Source organism: Amblyraja radiata, chromosome 15, assembly GCF_010909765.2.
Source record: "Amblyraja radiata isolate CabotCenter1 chromosome 15, sAmbRad1.1.pri, whole genome shotgun sequence".
NCBI lineage: Eukaryota > Metazoa > Chordata > Chondrichthyes > Rajiformes > Rajidae > Amblyraja > Amblyraja radiata.
The window spans coordinates 18,038,738-18,062,115 of NC_045970.1; the positions used below are offsets into that span (position 1 = coordinate 18,038,738).

Sequence of the window (23,378 nt, forward strand, 5' to 3'; positions counted from 1 at the left end):
AGTGCAACAGCGACGAACAGGAGTACAGGGCGCTCCCGCTACATCTTAAAAAAGACGGACCATCAGGTAAGTTTAGTCTGAGGTCGTATTTCGAAAACGTTGCTTTGCTTTGTCTCACCAGGTCGAGACAACAGGAAAAAATGAGCAAAACAAGGCAAGCAAAAAAGACCGCCCCCCGTTCGACTCCAACAGAGGAGCGTTCCATCAGTGGGTGGCTAGAGGCAGCAGGACCAGACACCCTGCGGTCCGCTATTTCTGACACCGAGCCGAGCCCAGTGCCGCTAGCGCAGTGGGCTGGAAGTAAATCTACACGGAAGACAAACCGGCCGGTAATGTCCGACATCTACGACGAGGACGTCTCACCGCCCGGGAGCGGCAGAGACAGCCGCATGAGCAGCTCGTGGAGCAAATGCTCCAGCGAGACTTGCTTCGGGAGCTGGAGCAGTCTCGCCAAGGGAGTTCAGGCACTCCCACCACAGTGCCTCACAAGGCACTGGCCATCGCTTCCCCCTCAGCCGAGGGCAGCGTTGGCGACCAGGGCTGGGCTGGTCAAGAAGAGGGGTCACTGGCCGAAGATGTCGGGAGTACGCTTGGGGTACAGGACCAGGAAGAGCTGCTGGGTGTGGTAGACCGCTATGTGGCAGCACCACGAGCAGGACGGCCATTAGAGCCAAAACTGGCGGCCAGCATAGACTACCTGTCCTTCAAACCCCTACAAGAGCAGGTAGTCAATGAGGCACTAGAACTGTATTCGGCCCCAGAAAATTGCGCTTCGCTCAACGTGCCGGCCGTCAACAGCCAAATCTGGGGGCACGTTGGGCAGAACATCCGCAACCAAGAATGAAAATTACAGCGGATTCTCAGGCTCCTGACGTCAGCCATTACTTCTTATGCTCGTTCCGTGGATGGGGTGGATATGACCACAAACCAGCAAGATACATTAGCTCTGCTGTGCAACACCCAATACGAGATCACCAACCTCTGTAACGAGATAATAAGACCTGCCCTCAACCCAAAATTTGCAGGATTGTGCAAAACACCGGCCTCAGAGCCTCAAATCCTGCTCTTTGGTAAGGACCTCTCTAAAAAAAGTGAAGGACCTGGAAGAAGAGTCCAAAACATTTGGCCTCATGAGGGCAGGCCCCGGAACGAGCAGACCCACAAGACCCAGACGGCAGTACCCCACCGCATCCACCAGTCGACGTCAGCCTCATGGGACTGGTGAAAGCTCAGGGTCCGCATACCATCCCCGAAAGCCATTTTTAGGCCAGGGCCCAGAGCAGACCCCATAGAAAATGCGCCACCCCCAACCAGCAGCACATCAGACAACACATCGTCCAACGAAGAAACAGAAGAAACACCCATAACCATGGAGGTAGGTGGGTCTGGTTCCTACCAGCATATAAAAAGTGGGGGATCTATACTAACAGGGGGGAGATTACACCTGTTTGTGGAAGCATGGAGGTCTATCACGAATGATAAATATATACTCAACAGCATTCGTGGATACAAAATAGAATTTGTTCAAGAAAACATGCCACCAGTTCAGCATACACCCCAAAGGGTCTTTACCCTCTCAGTTAAAGAAAAACTAGAGGGTCAAGCAGAACTGGTGAGGCTACTTACAAAGGGTATCATTGAGAAAACCAAACATGAACCCTTGAAATTTGTCTCAAATATATTCACTAAAACTAAAAAAGATGGTGGATGTCGCATCATCATTGACTTAACTTCACTAAATATGTTTGTTAAGTATATACATTTCAAAATTTGTAACTGCCAAACAACTGATTTCAAAAGGATACTTCATGGCAAGCATCGACCTTAAAGATGCTTACTATTCAGTACCCATTCAAAAGGATCATCACAGATACCTGAAATTTACCTGGATGGGCAACAATGGCAGTTTAAAGCGTTGCCTAAAGAATTAACATCAGCCCCAAGATTATTCACCAAGATATTAAAACCAGCCTTGGCAATATTAAGAAAACAGAAACATATTGTCATGGCATATCTTGATGATATCTTAATAGTAGGCAAAACTATGGAATTGGCTAAATCAGCTGTGTCAGCTACCAAACAATTGTTTGAAACCTTGGGATTTATCTTACATCCAGATAAATCTAAATTGACGCCATCCACAACCATGGACTATCTGGGATTCACAATTAACTCAGTCCACATGTCTGTAACGTTGCCAAAAGAGAAAGCAGCAGAATTGGCACAAACATGTAACAATTTAATGGTCAACGATCGACCAACCATTCGACAAGTGGCAAGAGTAATCGGAAAAATGGTAGCAGCATTTCCAGCTACACAATTTGGACATTTGCACTATCAAAACTTACAAAGAGCAAAAGTGCAGGCGTTAAAACGACATGCAGGTTACTTTGACCGAGTCATGAAATTACCCATTGAAGCAATATCAGAATTACAGTGGTGGGTAGGGAACGTTTGGCATAGTTCCAGCCCTATCGTCATCATTAACCCAACGTTAATTATTCAAACAGATGCCAGTGCTCAAGGCTGGGGAGCAACTAATACCATATCCAGCACAGGTGGTAGATGGACTAATCTAGAGTCATCTTTACTACAGACATAGGGGGCATAAATTATCTGGAAATGTTGGGTGCATTTTATGGCTTAAAAGCATATTCAACAAATATGCATCACTTGCATGTTCGTTTACAAATAGATAATACCACGGTGGTGGCCTATATCAACCATATGGGCGGAATAAAATCGATATCATGTGACAATTTGGTCAACACAATCTGGCAATGGTGTGTCGATAGACATATTTGGCTATCAGCAACTTACCTACCAGGTAAGCTAAATACAGTGGCAGACACCAGGTCACGCAAATTCAATGATAACACCGAATGGATGTTAAATCCCAAAACATTTGCTAAAATTACAAAGCAATATGGCACGCCAGATATCGATCTGTTTGCATCCAGACTAAATCACCAGGTACCAATGTATGTCGTTTGGGAACCAGACCCTGAGGCAGCAGCGATAGATGCATTCGCGCTGGACTGGGGAAAATTCTTCTTTTATGCTTTTCCTCCCTTCTGCCTCATCAGTCGGGTACTACGCAAAATACAGATGGACTCTGCTTCAGGTATTTTGATAGTACCCGACTGGCCTACACAGCCATGGTTCCCAGTGGTCCTCGACATGGTCATCAAAACCCCAATGACTTTTCCCAGTAGCCCAGACTTATTAACTCACCCGGTATCAGGCATAAGCCACCCATGCCACGATAAAATTAAACTCCTGGGTTGCAGATTTTGAAAAGACCTCTGCTGGGCCTGGGATTGTCAGACAGCACTATCAACACGATGACAGCGTCCCACCGCATGTCCACAAGGAAACAATACTTGTCAAACATCAAGAAGTGGGAAAGATACTGTTCGAACACAGGAACCACATATTCGACTACTACAATAACCAATGCCCTGGAGTTCCTGGCAGGCCTTCACCACAATGAAGGACTCAGCTACAGCGCCATCAATACAGCCAGAAGTGCTCTGTCAGCCTACTTAATTCAGGCACCAGGACAACAGGCCATGTGGTCCCACCCGCTGGTGATCAAGCTCATGAAAGGCATATTCAACTCTAATCCCCCCAGACCTAGGTACACCCAAATCTGGGATGTCAGTGTGGTCCTGACATACCTTAGGGGATGGTCACCAGCCAGGTCCCTCACCCTGGAACAACTAACCCTGAAGATGGTCATGCTGATGGCACTTGTCTCAGCACAAAGAGTCCAGTCCCTCCATCTACTACGATTGGACAATACGGTTGTAACACCAGACCATGTCTCATTTACCATCCAGGGGCTGGTCAAACAGAGCAGACCAGGAACATCAGGTCCAGTCATGGAATTCCGGGCTTACCCACCTGAACCATGGTTATGTGTCATGACCCACTTATTGAATTACATTGACACAACAAGAAATCCCCGAGGGAGAGAAAAAGCCATATGGGTCAGCCACAAGAAACCTCATGGTCAGGTGACAAGCCAAACTATTTCAAGATGGCTCAAGCAGGTGCTGAGAGCTGCTGGAGTAAATACTAACGTGTATAAATCTCACTCCACCAGGGCAGCATCCACATCAGCGGCTAAGAGGATGGACGTGCCTATGGACCACATCCTGGCTACAGCGGGGTGGTCTAGGGAGAAAACATTCCAAACTTTTTATAACAAGCCACTGGCAGAACCTGTATCGTTTGCAGAAAAAATATTAGAATCTGCAAATATATAATTTATGCCCGGGGGAGCATTTTTGTTTTTTGTTATTGTTTAATAAACACCATTATTGTTTTTACAAACAGATTCATGGTTGATTACGATAACATACTTCCTCCCTCGAATTACTTCGGCAGCGAGTGAAGTATGAACTGTTACACGGTTTGAAATCACATAGCTTTAAAAGCTTCATGTAGTCACTCGCGTGACTCCGAAGTAAAATAGTAAGATTAAACGGGAACTTACCAGTTCGAAGTTTGATCTGTATTTTATGAGGAGTTACGATGAGGGATTACGTGCCCTCCACTCCCACCCTCAATTATAGAGATCAGCTGGTATTTAAGTTCTCCTTTTCTTTACTATGTTTATTTCAATTATTGTGTCTTTCTGTGATTCCACACCGCTGCTTTGAAGTATGTCGCGCATGCGTGCTGGACGGGTTCTTCACGTAATCCCTCATCGTAACTCCTCATAAAATACAGATCAAACTTCGAACTGGTAAGTTCTCGTTTAATCTTACTATTAGGTTTCATGATGTGCTGTTGTTCTGAGAATATTCTGGGTTAAAGGACAAAGTATAGCACTTTGGTTTTTAATTTATTATTCAGTACACAGCAGCCAATGGATCAAAGTTAAGCTTAAAACCAGCACTGCTTCCTATTTATGTGCCAGTCATTAGCTTAAACTGAAAAATACCTTCAATGGTCTGTTTCAAACCATGAGAAAGAGTACAATCTGACCGGATAGTACTTTCCCATTTGCAGGTTTCTGCAATAAAATTTAATTGAAACTGGTTCAAGTATATTCATTAAACAAACTAGCAGAATGAAACATACCAAAATGATGAAGTACTCACACTTCAAGATCAAATGAAAAATAATGACCTTGAAGTTGCTCCCGGCTTGGGTTCTGGTTAGAAACAGCGGAGGGAATAGAATGGGCAAAGACTCATGATCACTGATGGAATAAATGTTGACAGAACCTGCAAATCTTGGACCCTTGCCCATAACCACATTGGCAGCAACATGTCAATACCTGGTTTGTAGGAGAGGGGATGTATTGGGGATAGATAGGAGAAGAGTGATTGTGGCTGGGGATGAGTGGTGGAGCAACAATTCCTTGTATCCTACACAAATGCACTAACATTTGTCCCAGGAATACTCCCAAGGCACCAAACTCCTTTCCATACTTTATTCGGTGTTGATGTAGGTAACTGAATCCAAGTGGAATCATCACATAAGTATCACTATATGTAACAAGGGATTCTCGTCGCTGATCAATCACGCTTAAAGCATGAACAAAATATGGAATATTGTTTAATTTAATACATTTTAATTCATTTATAACAATGCGTTGAAGAAATTGAAATTAAATATCAGTGAACACACAGTGTTCTGTTATCAACAGTACAGCTAGTGTCTCCTCACAACCCCCTCCTGTAAAGTCTGCTAACACACACTTCCAAATAGAACTCAGCAAGTCAATACCTCCTTCGACTGCCAACATGCAATGTGGGAGTGACATACAATTGTACTTTTGTTTTTTACATAAAAGTACTCTTTTATATGCAAGAATTCTTGGTATCGACACAAAATGTAACGTCTTTAAGAAGAATTGTTGCCTTAAAAATTTGTTTTGGGAATTACATTGTCTTATAGTTTGGAAACATTTAGCTGGACAATGCTGACACTGTCACAGTTGTTCTACCTTAAAAGATAGATAAAATACTATTAAGAACAGGAACCCCATTGACTATTTCAAAGAAAATAAATTATATTATTCCAGTCAGCTCTTCAAACAAAGAAACAAATACTGAAAATCCTTGAGCAGTAACACTACTGTTGTTGTTGTCATGGAACCTAGAGAAAATTATGAAACAGTAGGTATTTGGCATCGAGTTGGTGCTGATCAAAAAAGAGCTTCACAAATTAATCCCAGTTTCCAGCACTAGATCTGTAGATCTGCAAACTGAAGCAAACAAGGTAAAACAAACACACCTTCTATAGACACAAGAAGCTGGAGTAACTCTGTGGGTCAGACAGCACCTCTGGAGAAAAGGAATAGGTGATGTTTCGGGTCGAGCCTCTCTGCCCTTCTTTGACCCAAAACATCACCCATTCCTTTTCTTCACAGATGCTGTCTGACCTGCTGAGTTACTCCAGCTTTTTGTGTCTATCTTCGGTTTAAACCAGCATCAGCAGTTCCTTCCTAAATAACCATTCTATATGTGGTGAGGGTTTTCACAACCTTTCATACTGCAGTTTCAGGCCTGTCCTACCTACCTAGTGAAATAAATCCTCATCTCCCTCTAATCCTTCTACTAATTACTTTAAATCTATGCTCCATAGATGTTGACTCCTTTGCTCTATTTATTCTATTTTGATCCCTGATATTTTAAGCACCTCAAATAAGTCTCCACACAGTCACATATGTCCCAAAGAAAATGACAATAGCTTATTGAATCTTTCCTCATAACTTCCATGTTCCATTTAGCTGAACTGGCAATATCCTCTTAAATCTGCTCTCCACCTACTCCAGCCTATTCACTGTTTTCCCGCAGACGTTTGGATTCAATGCTTCTTTCTGTCTAATTAACCAGGCCATCTTTATCATCTTAAGCCACAAAACTGACTTTGGTTGCAATATGTCTTATTTTTTGACCATCCTGACATGTGGGACTGCCCTCACTGATCCACCTAGTTAGATCTAAAACCACTAAATCAAATTAATGGGATTTGATCTACCTTTAATAGATCCCTGCTGACTGTTCCAATTAGTCTAATTAAAGAAGTACACTGCCCCTATAATGGATTCCAATATTTGCCCACAATCAAACATAAAGTAACTGGCTCCATTGACATGATTTATCACTTACTCTCCTTTTTAAAACAATGGTACAATGCAAGCTATCCTCTAAACTCTGGGGTCACTGCTGAAGCTAATGAGGACTGGAACTTCTGCAACCTCCTCTCCTGCTTCAATGAGAAGTTTAAACAGACTAATATTCACATAGTCAAATATTTGTATATTTCGCTTGGGCAGCTTACAACCCAACTCTAACTTCAAGTAGAGTTCTTCTACTTAGGTACACAAAAATGCTGGAGAAACTCAGCGGGTGCAGCAGCATCTATGGAGCGAAGGAAATAGGCGACGTTTCGGGCCGAAACCCTTCTTCAGACTGATGGGGGGGTGGGTGGGAGAAGGAAGGAAAAAGGGAGGAGGAGGAGCCTTCCTTCCTTCTCCCCCCCACCCCCCATCAGTCTGAAGAAGGGTTTCGGCCCGAAACGTCGCCTATTTCCTTCGCTCCATAGATGCTGCTGCACCCGCTGAGTTGCTCCAGCATTTTTGTGTACCTTCGATCTTCCAGCATCTGCAGTTCCTTCTTGAACACGAGTTTTTCTACTTGTGTGTATGACTGCAGAAACCAAATTTCATTTGAACCTCAATGAGGTTCAAATGACAACAAATAAATTGTATTATTGTATCATTGTATCAAGTAACCCTTGCTTTCCCTCTCTCTCCATCCCTCCCCACACTAGTTCGCCAACTAGTTTCACTGTCTTCCTGATAGTATGCCTCGTTGTCATCTTCCCCTCAGACAACAATGAACCTTTGATCTGTCCTTTGCACACCTTACCCTTCCATAACTCTGGTTTCCCTCTCCCCTAACTCTCTGTCTGAAGAAGGGTCTCTACCCGAAACATAAAATATTTCTGTAAACATACTACATACTCAAACCTATTTCTTGAATAATTGAGGATTTATTCAGCAAAGGTTATCCCAGGACTTGAAAGATACCAATGACCATCTAAAACTTCAAACAAAGCCAGAAATCTTGGGGTCATTATGGATTCAGATTTAAATTTCGACAGTCACATCAAATCAGTAACAAAATCGGCCTACTATCACCTCAAAAACATAGCAAGATTAAGAGGACTCATGTCAGCTCAAGATTTAGAAAAACTTGTACATGCCTTTATTAATAGTAGGCTAGATTATTGCAACGGTCTCCTTGCAGGTCTTCCAAAAAAAACTGTCAGGCAGCTACAGCTTGTTCAGAACGCTGTTGCTAGAGTTCTAACAAAGACCAAAAAATTTGAGCATATTACACCAATTCTTAAATCCTTACATTGGCTCCCTGTATGTCAGAGAATTGATTTTAAAATCCTGCTGCTCACCTATAAATCACTACATGGTTTAGGGCCAAAGTATATCACTGACATGCTTCCACTATATAAGCCTGAAACCAATCTGCTAGTGATTCCCAGAGTAAATACAAAACATGGGAAAGCAGGATTTAGTTACTATGCAACAAATAGCTGGAATAAACTTCCTGAAGATTTAAGACTTGCCTCAACTTTGACCACTTTTAAAACAAGACTGAAAACTTTTATGTTTACTTTAGCTTTCAGCTAAATCTTAACTACATTGCACTTTTAACTTTTGCACTTTTTATAATGCATTTTTAATTTTGTTTTTCTTTTCTTTTAGTTCTTCTATTTTATTTCATTTTATTATTTCATTTATTGTATGACATGTTTTTATGTGAAGCACTTTGAGTCTGCCTCGTGTATGAAATGTGCTATATAAATAAAGTTGCCTTGCCTTGCCTTGCCTAAATTAAATTCAATGTTGCAGACTAGTAATGTGAATACACATTTTGCAAGTAAACCAAGGGGGGAATTGTAACAGAAGGTACAAAGAGCTGTGTGAAAAACAATGTTGGTGGTATGTTGGGAAAATTGCAGAAGTTTACCAACTGCTGAGAGCAGGTCGGGTGAAATGCACTGAAGAAATGCACTTGTCCATTATGGACAACCACACGTAAAGAAATTAACATGAATAGGGCAGGCTGTAAATAACACAGGGAACACTGATGCAAACAATTTACCTTCATGAAAGCAGGCATTTTTAGAAGTTATGGAAGAAAGAGCCATCAAAACGATGGAACCTTTGCTGGCTTTGGAATTGATGTTTACCATAGCCAGGATATCTAGAAACAGGAGTCACTATTTCAAAATACAGGCCATTCAGAATAGGGATGCAATTCATAGAGGGCACAGCAGAGAATTTAAAACACAATTAGAAGGGAAAAAGAGGCCATGAAAAGTCCTTGGCAGGTAAGATTTAGAAGATATCAAAGATAATCTTTAAATGTCAGATGTAAGATGGTCGGGATAAAGAGCGCTTTCTTAGAAAACAAAAGGTCATCCATGTGTGGAGGGAGGGGGATATGGGCAAGGACCTTAATGAATACTTCCCTTCACCTCAGAGACAAAGAGTTCATGGAGTAGTACCCACAATCAATATTCTTAACATAGATGGAGTGGAGTGCAAGAGGTCTTGGATGCATAGAGATAGAAAAAATGCAGATATAATCTATCTCAGGATTCTATGACAAGGAAGGGAGAAGATAATTGGGGCTTTGATGGATATTTTTACATTTTCATTCGCCACAGGTGGGATACGAAATGACTGGAGGATAGTTACTGTTCTAGATTTAAGAAGAGCATCCGAAAAGCCGATATATTGGGTTCATTTGCACCTCCTCCAACCTCATCTACTGCATCCGCTATTCCAGATGTGAACTCCTATATATCAGTGAGGCCAAGTGCAGTCTCGGCGATCACTTCGCTGTACACAGTCCATCTAGGCCTACGCAATCTCCCGGTTGCTAAACACTTTAACTCCCCCTCCCATTCCCATGCTGACCTTTCTGTCCTGGGCCTCCTCCCCCGTCAGAGTGAGGCCCAATGTACATTGGAGGAACAGCACCTCATATTTCATGGGCAGTTTACAATCCAACGGTATGAATATTGATTTCTCTAACTTCAAGTTACCCTTGTTTTCAGTGTCCTGATTAATCTTACTGATTGTACGCCTCGTTGTCACCTTCCCCATAGCCAACAATAAACCTCTGATGGGTTGTTTTCACACCTTACCCTCCCATATCTCTAGTCTCCCTCTCCCGACTCAATCTGAAGAAGGGTCTTGACTTGAAACATCACCCAATCCTTCTCTCCATTGATGCTACCTGTCCCATTAAGTTACTCCAGTATTTTGTGTCTATCTTCACCAAAATAATGCCTGCTCCAATTTCAACGCAACAAAGTATTTAAGAAATGTAAGTTAATAAATGGTGAAATGAGTTGACCCACAAAAGGAAGTTACCAATTAATACTCTTGCATTCCATTCGTAAAATATTTGAAATATTTTCCTCACAGAAAATAATATTTACTACAATCAATCTGTTTTTGTTATATACATATGGTATTTGACCCTTGTCATTGTTAAATTGCTATTTGGCTTTATTATATTTGCCACATTGTGCATCACGTACAATTAAATTATAAACAGTTATGATGTAAATATTACCCTTCAATTCCATACCACAGTTACTGCTGGAGTTCACTAAGGAACTCACTGAGTTGAGAGTGCAAAGGAAGGAAAATTTTGTTCTAGATCACTTCTATGTTAAATGTTCATCTACAATAGGTTTGAGGAAGCAAAGACTGAAAGCACAAAACCATAATCAAAGCCATGCTTTTCCCGAAGGGAGAGAAAAAAAATATTTTAGCTGGCCTTTCATCATAACAGGAAATAGAGAAAGGAAATAAGATGCAGATAAATTATAACAAGGAAAGGAGTAAGTAAACATCGCCATTGATGGCATGAGGGGAGAAGAAAGAGATGAAATGACAAATGGGACAATAGTTCAAAACTATTTGAACAAAAAATAGTTTAAAATGAGTTCAACGACCAGTCTGGGCGACCACAATATGTCAGGCTACAGAACTGCTTCTCGGACATGGTGGTGAGCAACACATGGGGCTCAACAGGGGACGGTGTTCTCCCCCTTCCTGTTTACCATTTACACCTCGGACTTCAGATATAACTCCGTCTCCTGCCACTTGCAGAAGTTTTAGATGACTCTGCAATTGTGGGTTGCATCAGTGAGGGGAAGGAAGCTGAATACAGAGGTGTAGTCAACAACTTTTTTGAGCGGTGTGGGCTGAATCACCTGCAGCTCAACACCGACAAGACTAAGAAATTGGTGGTGCACTTTAGAGGATCACCCCTGTCCCCTGTCTCCATCAATGGTGTAGATGTTCAGTTTACCAGAGTGTACCAGGTCTGGGAAAGCTGAGGCCCTGTCCAAGAAGGGACAGAGCCGGCTGTATTTTTTGAGAAGGCTCCACTCCTTCAATGTCTGCAGTAAGATTCTACAGATGTTCTACCAATCAGTGGTAGCCAGTGCCATCTTCTTCGATGCCGTGTGCTGGGGCAGCAGGGCGAAGGCCACAGACGCCAATTGGATTAACAAACTCATCAGGAAGGCTGGCTCCGTCCAGGGGGCGGTGTTGGATTCATGGGAGGTGGTCTTGTCGGGGAGGATGCTTCTCAAACTGCAGAGCTTCTTGGACAATACAGCTCACCCCTCCATGACATACTGGTCAACCTGAGGAGTAACTTCAGTAACAGACAGGTTTCTCCAATATGCAGGACAGAACGCCACAGGAGATCCTTCTTCCCTGTGGCTATCAAACATAACAACTCCTCGCTCTGCTGTCTTGGGGTAGACTGAGACTGACCCCCCCCCCCCCCACCCAATCTTTGCACATCCCCCAAGCCTTTCCACTTATCACTTTAATTTCATATTTCATGTATTTTGTGTTTTTATGATTGTTGGCAAATCAATTTCCCTCCTGGGATAAATAAAGTTCTATTGTATCATATCGTGTTGAAAGTAAGTGAAGGAAGTCCAGAATCCAAAATTACAGAAATATGAAAGGAATGCAAGAAACCTAATAATAAGAATATTTTTTCACTCACAGAATTATCTTTGTGACAACCTTAATGTAACAAAATTACAATTTCTTCATCAGGAATGCAAAAGTGACAATTTCCAAAACCTTCACAAATTGTTCCATTGCAAGATTCAAGTTATATAAATAGTGATTAATGTTGCTAGCAGGATCATACTGTTCTATATCTTATCTGACAGGAAAACAAAAACTTGTCACAATAGATGCAGATATCAATTTTGTTGGGAAAACACGGTGTGACGTGTACTTTTCTTCAAGGAAACATTTACTAAAATATTTCCCGTTTGTCAGTACATGAAGGGTTAAACTTAGTTACATCTATTTATATAAAGCATCATCCCTAGAAATGGCTGATACACCACAGAATGGGACTGAGAAGAAACATTCAATTTCCTTTGATTAGGGATGTGTTGAGCAGAACATTAAGAGGCATGGAGCAATTTAATGCCAAGATTTATTTATCCATGTTTAAAATTTCACTATAAATACCAAACAACATCCTTCACTTTGATGGAGAACGAGAAATAGAATTTGTCATGACCTTGTGAACATCATACCTGCCCAATACTGATCCTAGTGAGTTTTTGGGAGTCAGCACAATCATCAACTCTTTTATTATCAAGCTCCCAACAGGATTCCCAGCTAGGCCGGAGCAATACTACATGGCTGTTTGGAAACGGCATTGGTGTGGTAGCTTTTTTCTCAAAGTATTCATTTATCAGGGTCCAGATATAATTGGGCAAATTTGCCCATCTCCAATTGTCCTTAAACTGTGTGGCTCATCAATTTCAGAGGGTATTTAAGAATCAATTTATTTGGAAGGTCTGGATGACAAATAGGCTAGTTAAGGATAGCTCCAATGAAGGGCATGAGTGAACCATCTAGTTTTACAGCCATGCTCATCAGTAGTAACAATGATTTATTCCAGAGTTGCACTGGTGAGATTGGCGTACATATCTCAAGATTGCTAGTCCAGGTCTCCAGTCCTAATATGGAAAATCAGCATTTATGGAACTACAATTTGCAGAATGTAGGAGAGTACTTATGGAGAGGGGACCTTTTAATATTATAATACTTTGGACACCAAGTTGGCTCTTATCATGAGCTATCCCAAAATGGGTATTACCACCTACCCATGTATCAGTGTGCATGCAATCAATTCAGGTTCAAAAGGTGGTAAGCAAAATTTCTGACTTCCTTTTAATTGTAGAACATCTTGCCCAGAAAGTTTAATCATGCATTACAAAGTATGCATTTACTTTGGCCATTTAATAAGCACACAGCATCTTAGTTTAAACATTCCACTTATCAGCTATTTAGTGGCATGAATCCATATTTTATTACCAAGCCAATTTAACTTAGAATTGTGAGCATCACAGCAAAAGCTTGCATTTAAGTGGCCTTACATTCACGAAATATAATATCTCAAACATTTTCAGAAATTAAATTTGAAAGTAAATAGTGTATCAATTGCAAAATTATTCATTAATACTTGGGCATTTCAGTTGCTAAAATAAAGCAAATAATGCTAGAAATATTCAGCAGGTTAGGCAGCATCTTTGGAGACAGAAACATATCCTGAATCTACCTGAATATTGACTATGTTTAGGAAGGAACTGCAGATGCCGGTTAACACCGAGGATAGACACAAAACACTGGAGTAACTCAGCGGGACAGGTAGCATCTCTGGAGCGAAGGAATGGGTGGTATTTTTGGTTGAGACCCTTCTTCAGACTGACTATGTTTCTCTTTCCACATGTGTGGTCTGATCTACTAAGTATTTACAGGATTTTCAGAGGTTTTTTTTCTGATTTTCAGATTGTCAGTGTCCAGATTTGTTTTAAATTTGCAAATAACAGACGGGGGTGGGGTTGGGGATAAATATCTAACTACTAGTTCACTGTGGTACAGAGTAATATTTGAAGGAAAAAAAAATCCTGCCACTGATGTGGTAAGTTATTGTTTAATCATTTCCAATTTCTAATCAAAATAGAAGTGGAGTTTCCTCATTTTATGAACATGTATGATCTTGTTAGGGGTTTTCACATGCTGCAGATGATATTCCAAGTTAAATTTACCACAAATGCATGATGCAAGAAACATTGTAATCATCACTTACCGTATCTGTTTCCATCAGTCTTTCCCCTGTCGGTTCCTCTGTCCCATTGCCATTGAGCTTCTTAATCAACCTATGTGGAAACATTTTTGTAATATTATATTTCCGGCTGATATCATGGAAAATGAGTTAGAATGATGAACAAAATTATTATCTACATTGTTTATACAAATAAGCAACAGGGCTAATCCTGAGCCGGAAGTTTGTGCAGAAAATGTATCAGACTGGATTAAATGATTCATTCACTGTTCTTCGTGATATTATAAAAATGACTTAATCACAAAAAGTACACTGGTATTCAATTTAACTTTCCAGTAGCAAAGCAAAATCATGTAAGTGCAGGCACGGAAATTGCTAGCAAAATATGGGGGGGGGGACACAATTTATTGGTGGCCGTGGGCATATGCGCACACTCACACACACACACGAGGCTTCCGAGGCTCAATCCAGCGGTAAATGCAGCTCAACTCTGCCTGACTCGCCGGGTTAACCTACAGCCCTGCCTGGACTGACGGGACACCAGCGCTGCTTCTCCACGCTGAATGTAAGCCTGGGCCATATTTCCCCTAAGTCCAGGTAGGGCTGTAGGTTAACCTGGCGGGACAGGCAGAGTTAAGCTGGGTTTAGCGCTGCTTGTCTGCGCTGTCTGTGGGCCGGGGGTACAGCTCCCATCTGACTCCCGACGTCTCTGGTCACCCCCGGGCGGGGGGGGGGGGGGGGGGGGGTTGGGGCACTCGAGTGGGGACGGGACAGCGCCGGAGAGCCGGGATCTATCCTGGCTGCGGATGAGGCGCAGCTCTGTGCAGAGAGTGTTTTCGCACGTCTCCCCATTGCCTGCTGACCGACGTCTCTCCCGTCCAATCAGCGCCCTTGATCAGCAGTCACACCCCCACTGTCTCGTGGAAAACGGAGATTTCATCGGTTTTTAAAATCCGGATTACAAAAAAATGGGGGGGGGGGGGACTGTCCCCCATCTCTCAAAATAGGGGGGGACGTGTCCCACCTGCCCCCCCCCCCCCCTCCCGGGATTTCCGCCCCTGTGTAAGTGGTATAAGCAAGATACATAAATGGTATAGGTTTAAGTTTATTATTGCCACATGCACCGAGGTACAGTGAAAAGCTGTGTTTTGCTTGCTACCACAATAGACCAGATACACAATAAAGTCTAAAGCAAGTACATTTGATAAAAGGGGGGAGATACAGAGTGCAGAATATAGTTCTCAGTAGCACGTCAGTTCCATGGACAAAGAAACTGTCTGCAATGGTATACAGGTAGATCAGATAGTACCCCAACTTTGGAAGAATTGTTCAGAAGCCTGATAACAGAGGGGGAGAAGTAGTTCCTGTGTCTGGTGTTATGTGCTATCAAGATTCTGCACCTTCTGCCAGAGGAGCAGAGAGAAGGGTGGGACAAGACTTTGATTACGGTGCTGCTTTCCTGAGGCAGCATGAAGTGTTGATGGAGTCAATGGTTGGAAGTCTAGTCTGTGTGATGGACTGGGTTACGTCCACAACTCTCTGCAATTTCTTGTGATGTATGCCGAAGCTGCTCCCAAACCAAGCTGTGATGCAACATCTATGGTGCATCTGTGGAAGTTTGTAGGAGTCTTTGGAGATACACTACATTTCTCCAGTCTCCTCTGGAAGAAGAAGCATTGGTGTAACTTCGTGGCTATTGTGTCGATGTGGTTTGTCCATGACAGATTGTTGGTAATATTAACGCCAAGGCGCTGGACGACAAGCATTTATGGGTTCCATCCACTCTCGATGGAACAGTCATTCGATATTCCTTACGTTCAATGATCAAATATTCAGACAATATTTATTGCAATCAAAGGCGCTAGGTTCCCTTCTAGCCCAGTTGCAATGTTAGTGTTTCTGGATGGTTTGCATTCAGACTGATAATTAATGATAAACTTGTGGCGACTCCCAAGGGTCGGGCCACTCCCACCATCAAACCCCTTGGCACGGGAATGGATGAGCCCGGAGGCGGCCCTTAGCTAGAGGGATAAAAGGCAAGGGTTTAGGTGTTCTCTAGCAGACTCGTCTGGTAAGGAGAAAGACCGCTATTAAAAATACATCCCGAAGCACCTGGCTCCTCGCCTTCATTTCGGGATTGACGTAGTGCTACAAACTAGACTTGGGATGGATCTAGTTTGAAATACCCGAGCACATAGCAAACAAATTCCTCCAGTTTGATGACCTGGAAAAGACCAACCACACATTCATCTCCTCCCGCCTAGATTATTGCAACTCCCTTTACACTGGCATCAGCCAATCTTCCCTGTCCCGCCTGCAACTGGTCCAAAACGCCGCAGCAAGACTCCTGACGGGCACCCGAAAAAGGGACCACATCACCCCGACCCTGGCCTCTCTCCACTGGCTCCCTGTGCGGTTCCGTATACACTTCAAGACCCTCCTCCATGTCTACAAAGCCCTCAATGGGCTTGCCCCCACCTACATAAAAAGGTCTTCTCACCCACCACTCCACCTCCAGGCCCCTCAGATCGGCCGACTTGGGGTTGCTGAATATCCCACGGTCTAGGCATAAGCTCAGGGGCGACCGTGCCTTTGCGGTTGCAGCCCCTAGACTGTGGAACAGCATCCCCTTTCCCATCAGAACTGCCCGCTCCATCGACTCTTTAAAGTCAAGACTAAAGACTTATCTATACTCCCAAGCCTTTCCTGACGTCCTCCGAGTGAGGGCTACATGTATATATGTATGTAGTTTGTTTTGTTGTGCTATTCTTATAACAAATGTAAAGCATTTTGGCCAACGAGAGTTGTTTTTTAAATGTGCTATATGAATAAATGTGACTTGACTTGACTTGACATAGTTAATTCTAAAAAAAACAGGTAAAATGTTAACTTGCACAGGGCAATGGTGTGCAGTGGATATCCACTGAATAGCCTATTGAGCTGAGAAGAAGCTGTGTTTGTAGATGGAGAATGAAACTACAAGTGCATATTAAACTATTACCTGTATAATGATGTTTTCATCTGCAAAGATGCTGAGAAGGTTATTAGAAGCTCAATATCAACTATATCTCTCGGGCAGATGATATTGTGGCTGCAGTAGTAAAACATGGGAGTAAAATATGGAAGAGAATTACTTCTGCCATGAATCCATGACCTTACCTGCTGTAATTATTACCACCTTCAAGAAAGCAGGCAGAAACAAATGTGATAATTGCAGAGTCTCTCTGCTGCCTGCCTCTGAGAAAATTACCATAAGGATACTCTTTAACTACCTACTCCTCAGGCTAAAGATCTCCTCCTAGTCACAATGAACATTTCACCCATCTCAAGTGGAACAATGGACAGGGTCTTCCTCACATGACAAATCTATTAGAAGTGGAGGGAGCAGCAACATTACACTTTACATGCCTTTTTACATATTTTGAATTCCAGATAATTCCATTATCTGAGAAGGAAGAAAAGGGGAGTCTTCAGAAAGGTACTCAGAAATTCATTGCCATTCAAAGTACAAGCCATGTTCATAAACATGAGTCAGACAGGTCTGTGTAATCACACTAAACTTCTCAAATCTTTCTCAAAGCAATCCTCTAGCTCTACTCCACCAAGCTCCCCTCCAGAATGAAGTCAATCTTCAGTATGAGTAGGGAAAACTTCCATCACTTCTTCTCCAGAACCAAGATCATCTTGTACACACAAAAAGCTTGAGTAACTCAGCGGGACAGGCAGCATCTCTGGAGAGAAGGAATAGGTGACCCGGAATGTCACCCATTCTTTCTCTCCAGAGATGCTGCCTTTCCCGTTGAGTTACTCCAGCTTTTTGTATCTACAGTATCTTCGGTTTAAACAGCATTTGCAGTTCCTTCCTACACAAGATCATCTTATCAAATATACAGACAATACTCTTGTGTGGGCACCCTTTCAAGCACACAAACTGTAAGCTTAAGGATGTTATTTAAATAGAACTGATTTACCACATTTTGGGACATTATTTTTTGTTGCATTAGTTAAATTAATCTTGTTTATTGATGAAGCCCTGCCTTTATTCGAGTGCACCAAATGATTCCCTGCTTCAATCATGTTAACACGTGTAATGTACAACTTCACTGACACCACCAATATATTAAAAATAAAATCTCATTAGCAATGAATGAAGCTGTTTATGCGTGACATTTATTACATTTATTAAAATGGCATAATTCTTATTTTCATCCATGGAACTTTTTCTTATTTCTATTTCTCATTAAGGAGGCAGTATTTTGATGGATGGCACCAAGTATTATGGTGATGAGCTGTTAAACAATAAACATTGTAATGAGGGTAGACAAAAATGCTGGAGAAACTCAGCAGGTGAGGCAGCATCTATGGAGCGAAGGAAATAGGCAACGTTTTGGGTCAAGGCCCTTCTTCAGACGTTCCTTTGCTCCATAGATGCTGCCTCACCCGCTGAGTTTCTCAAGCATTTTTGTCGACCTTCGATTTTCCAGCATCTGCAGTTCCTTCTTAAACATTGTAATGAGAGTAATTAGTTATGAGCAAAGAGTAGGGGTCTTATTTGTTTTGCAGGAGGAATGGGAGAAGGACATGAAGATCACACAAAGGTCCGGCAGCATCCAAAATTTGGTCCATATGTTCTTTATTGGCCAGATAATTACTCAACATTATGGATTTGTGTGTGTAAACTATGAAGACTCAACAGTGAATTTATTCAACACAGAATGGCTTTTCAACGAACCCTAACAAAGGTTCACATCCATCACAAATTGCAAGTCCCTTTCTTTTCTTGATAATAAAAATGAAAAGATGCTTTTCAAATTCAATCAAGATGACAGAGATTTTTGAGGTCTTGAAGCAAATGTTTGAAGGCATCTCGTAGCACTTGAGATCAGTAATTCTGCAATAAAATAAAGTATTCGGACATATTTCTCAGTGGCATGATGAACATGAATTGGGCCAATAATTAAACATAATCATCAGAGAATCTCTGAAACATTCGCTGATGTACGTTAGCTCTTTAAAACCTGGCAGAAAGTGCGGTTTGGCAAAGTCGAGGTGACACAGGATATTGAAGACTGGAACTGATGCAGGGTTCACCATCTGGTTTGCTCAGAGTAAAACGGCAATCGTAGGTGTATGGATTCACATGCAACTTGCAGAATTCAGGATATGACTATGTGGGCAATGGACGCCCAGCGCCCAGCGGAGAACCACAGAATGGAGGAAACATGTTATTTTTACCAGTGATACTCTAACAGTAATGTCGATTATTCACCACAATGCCTGTCTCACAAGTAACAGTTCTCACACCATGAATGCAAATTAAAATATTCATTCAGTGTCTTTTTTTGTAAAATGTTATCGGTTAGTGGACACTTCAAACATTCCCTTTGATCTGGTAGATGGAGAAGGCAGAGCAGCAGAGAATGGTGAAGGGAATGATCCGCTCAATGTCCTGAAAGGAGAAGGTGAGATACGCCGTCTGGTGAAATCACACTAAAGGTGGTAGAAGACATGGAGGATGATCTATATGCTGGATGTGAAGGCTGGTAGACTGGAAAGCTAGGATCAGATGAAGCCTTTCCTTGCTGATTGGGAGAAGGGATAATTGTAGATGGAGAAATAAATGCAATGCTGTCAATGACTTTGCAAACTATGTGTAGAAAGGAACTGCAGATGCTGGTTTAAATCGAAGATAGACACAAAATGCTGGAGTAACTCAGCGGTTCAGGCAGCATCTCGGGAGAGAAGGAATGAGTGACATAGAAACATAGAAACAAAATGCAGGAGTAGGCCATTCGGCCCCTTGAGCCAGCACCGCCATTCAATTTGATCATGGCTGATCATCGAAAATTAGTACCCCGTTCCTGCTTTTTCCCCCATATCCCTTGATTCCTTTAGCCCTAAGAGCTAAATCTAACTCTCTCTTGAAAACATCCAGTAAATTGGCCTCCACTGCCTTCTGCGGCAAAGAATTCCACAGATTCACAATTGTCTGGGTGAAAATGTTTTTCCTCATCTCAGTCTTAAATGGACTAACCCTTATCCTTGAACTGTAACCCCTGGTTCTGGACTCTCCCAACATTGGGAACATTTTTCCTGCATCTAGCCTGCCCAATCCTTTAAGAAGTTTCAGATCATTTCAGCGTGACGTTTCGGGCCGAGACTCTTCTTCAGCGAAAGTCCTGCAAAGTTTTGCAAAGTTTTTCCTAACTTTGCAAACTATGGTGGGTGATGGTTGAGAGGCACCTATGTGAAGAATGTTGTCATCAGAGCAGTTGGAGATGAAGCTGGAGGTATTGGAGGAATAGAGTCCTAACAGGAGCAGTATAGGAGGAAATATTATCAAGATGACAATGTTAGTCTACAGGGTGGCAATGGGTGTTGTTTGTTAACCTCTACCTTGAGGTGGAGACAGATGAATCTAGAAAGATATTGAGACCAGAATTGGTTAAAAAAATAATGTCATTTTTGAGTTCTGGATAAGTACTGAAAGATGCACCAATCCTCTTGTCAATGTACTAGAAAAAAAAAAGTTGAGGGACGGGAGCTGAGTGGAGCATCTATCCCACCAAAATTATTTTCAAGTGGATCACAACCTTTGGTTATCTATTCTGCATTTTATTTGAAGAGTATCTGTGACATTCACACATGATGTCTTTGCCTAAAATAAATTATCTCTATCAAACGTAAATAAAAATTATTGAACAACTATGAAAATAACTTGTCAGTTTATTATTCAGTGAATGTAAAGGGGCTGTCCCACTTGGGCGACCTAATTGGCGAGTTGAGAAGAGTTTGAAAAAATGACATGTTGAAGACCTCCTTCGACTATGTAGAAGACCTCCTTCGACTATGTTGAAGACCAGCTACGAATAGCTACAACTAGCTACGACATACTTCAGGAAAATTGGACACTGAATAGTGGAGAGTGAAGGCGACCTCCTTTGATCTCCTTCGACCTCCCTTCGACTATGATGAAGACTATCTACGACTACCTTCGACTACCCTCGATCACCTACGACTAATGTGCCGACCTACTACGACTAAACCTACGAGTAAAAAAGTATCGATTTATTCCATGGCAACCTTTTGTTATTCGCGGGCATTTTCTAACATATTGAAAATAACGCCGCAACCTAGCTGAGGCCTCGAGTACGCGGAGACAACTCTCGAGCATGATGGAGAGTTACGAAGACCTCCTACGACCTCGTGTCGACCATGTTGCGAGTATGAATCGAGGGCAAACTCGCCAGAACTCACAATTAGGTTGCCCAAGTGGGGCAGGCCCTGTAATCTGTGAAATCAAATTCCAACCGATTTGTACTGTAATTCTATATTCTTTCCTACTATGGTAATTATTTGAAATACATGTACCGATGTTCATAAGCAAATATTATCTGTAGGTTATATGTTTAAACTTGGATTTGTCAGGTTTATTTGCCCTCCCACCTATTAAATATTTAAAAGACTAGGCCTTTATACTGGGTCTATTTAAACACCCAGCTGATTTAAACAGGATTTTCAAATGAGCAAAGAGTCTCCGGTGCTCAAAGAATTAAATAATTCATACAAATAATATTGTTACTGGGATGATGAATATTAAGGGTGTTGAAATTATGTTGGACAACATGCACCATAGCGTAATTGATTTAATCCAGAATTATCCACTTCAGTGCTATGGCAAATGCTAACCCCAGCACAGTGTTTGTAGAGCTAAAGATAAGTATCTGAGTGAATTAATTTAATGGACAGTGTTTTGTTTCTCTTCATGCACTGTCTTATGGGAAATAGCTCCTGATACTATATCGCCCAACATGTGTCAATGTAGTTCAAAGCCTGGAAACATTTATTACCAGTTTCCTCAGTGTCAGAGAGGGAGTGAAAATTACCAGTAACTATAGCATCACGAGGCTTGCAGCCTGTTATACAGAGATGGATTCACTACTTCAACTCTGTATGTTAGCACATTAATTATGTGTTGGAGCAATGTTGAGCCACATGTCCAGATCTCATTATAGCAGCTGGGGAGATTAAAGTTATACAAATCTGATCTAAAAATATTCTCCAACGACGCTGCATGAAGCCAATTGATCTATCAAATCAATGCTGGCTATTCGAGCCAACCACCAAACCCCATTCTCCTGATTTTATTTTCCCTCCATAGTACCACTTTTTTCCTGTATCATCAACCATCCTCAATGAAGTCTACTAAATTATGGAACATAGTAAACAGAACATTGACTGGAAATGGCATTTCACCATTATTTTGTTGCCATACAGGTTCATTTAGCACTAGCAATCAGTGAGAAATCAAGAACCTTTACCTTAATAAAGTCAGACTAAAACAATTTGGTTCACTCTTAGCTGTGCCAGAAATGGTTGAGCAAGCCAGTTAATTGCATTGAATTGTCACTTGGAAAGACAGCAATAAAAATAAAGAATTAGTTGGAGCAGTTTCAATATTTTACAAATTCACGGCCAACCCCAGTAATCCTGCTCTTGGACATATCAGGATGTGTCAAAATTAGCACAAATTTTCCACAAAATATCCCAGTGTCTGGGATTATTACTCTAATGGAATCATACAGCCAACACAGCAGATCTCTCCATCACCATGAATCTGTACTCTTCCATGTTGAAGACCACTTAAAAGGCACAGAGTGCAGCAGTGGCACAAAATGTGCTTTGGATGGGGGACTTCATGAAAAATAGTTTGGAAACATCATTACTAACCAGGTCTCAAAGGACATAACTGCTAGACTACGCTTCTGCAGATAGAAGAAGGACATGCTAGCTGAAGAGAAACCCCTTCTAAATCTCATCCACATCAATCTGTCTGTTGAAGATCCATCCATTAAAGGGCAGCACAATAGTGTAGGTGGCAGAGCTGATGCCTCGTAACTCTAGTGGCCCAGGGTCAACCCTAACCTCGGCTGCTATGTGTGTAGTTTGAATATTTTTTTCTGAGATTGTGTGCGTGTCCCCAGTTTCCTGCCACATTCCAAAGACTTACAGGTTGGTAGGTTAATTGATCAATGTAAATTGACCATAAAACTCATTGCTGAATGATAAAATCTGGAGGAATGTGGCGCAAATAAAATGGGATTTGTGTAGGCTTAGTATAAATCACACTTGCTGCTTGCTCAGTGGGCTGAACGGTCTGTTTCAGTGCTATATGACTCTCTGACTATATGACTATATGAC

General features: G+C 41.9%; 1 protein-coding gene across 2 annotated transcripts in view; it reads right to left on the reverse strand.

The window, feature by feature from the left end:
* Positions 1-23,378, reverse strand: part of ptpre (protein tyrosine phosphatase receptor type E) — a 272,140-nt gene that overhangs the window by 199,510 nt on the left and 49,252 nt on the right. For both annotated transcript variants that reach the window (XM_033033691.1, XM_033033692.1), the window contains exon 2: positions 14,202-14,271. The gene's annotated coding sequence lies outside the window, so the exon portion shown is untranslated. The remainder of the gene's footprint in view (positions 1-14,201; positions 14,272-23,378) is intronic.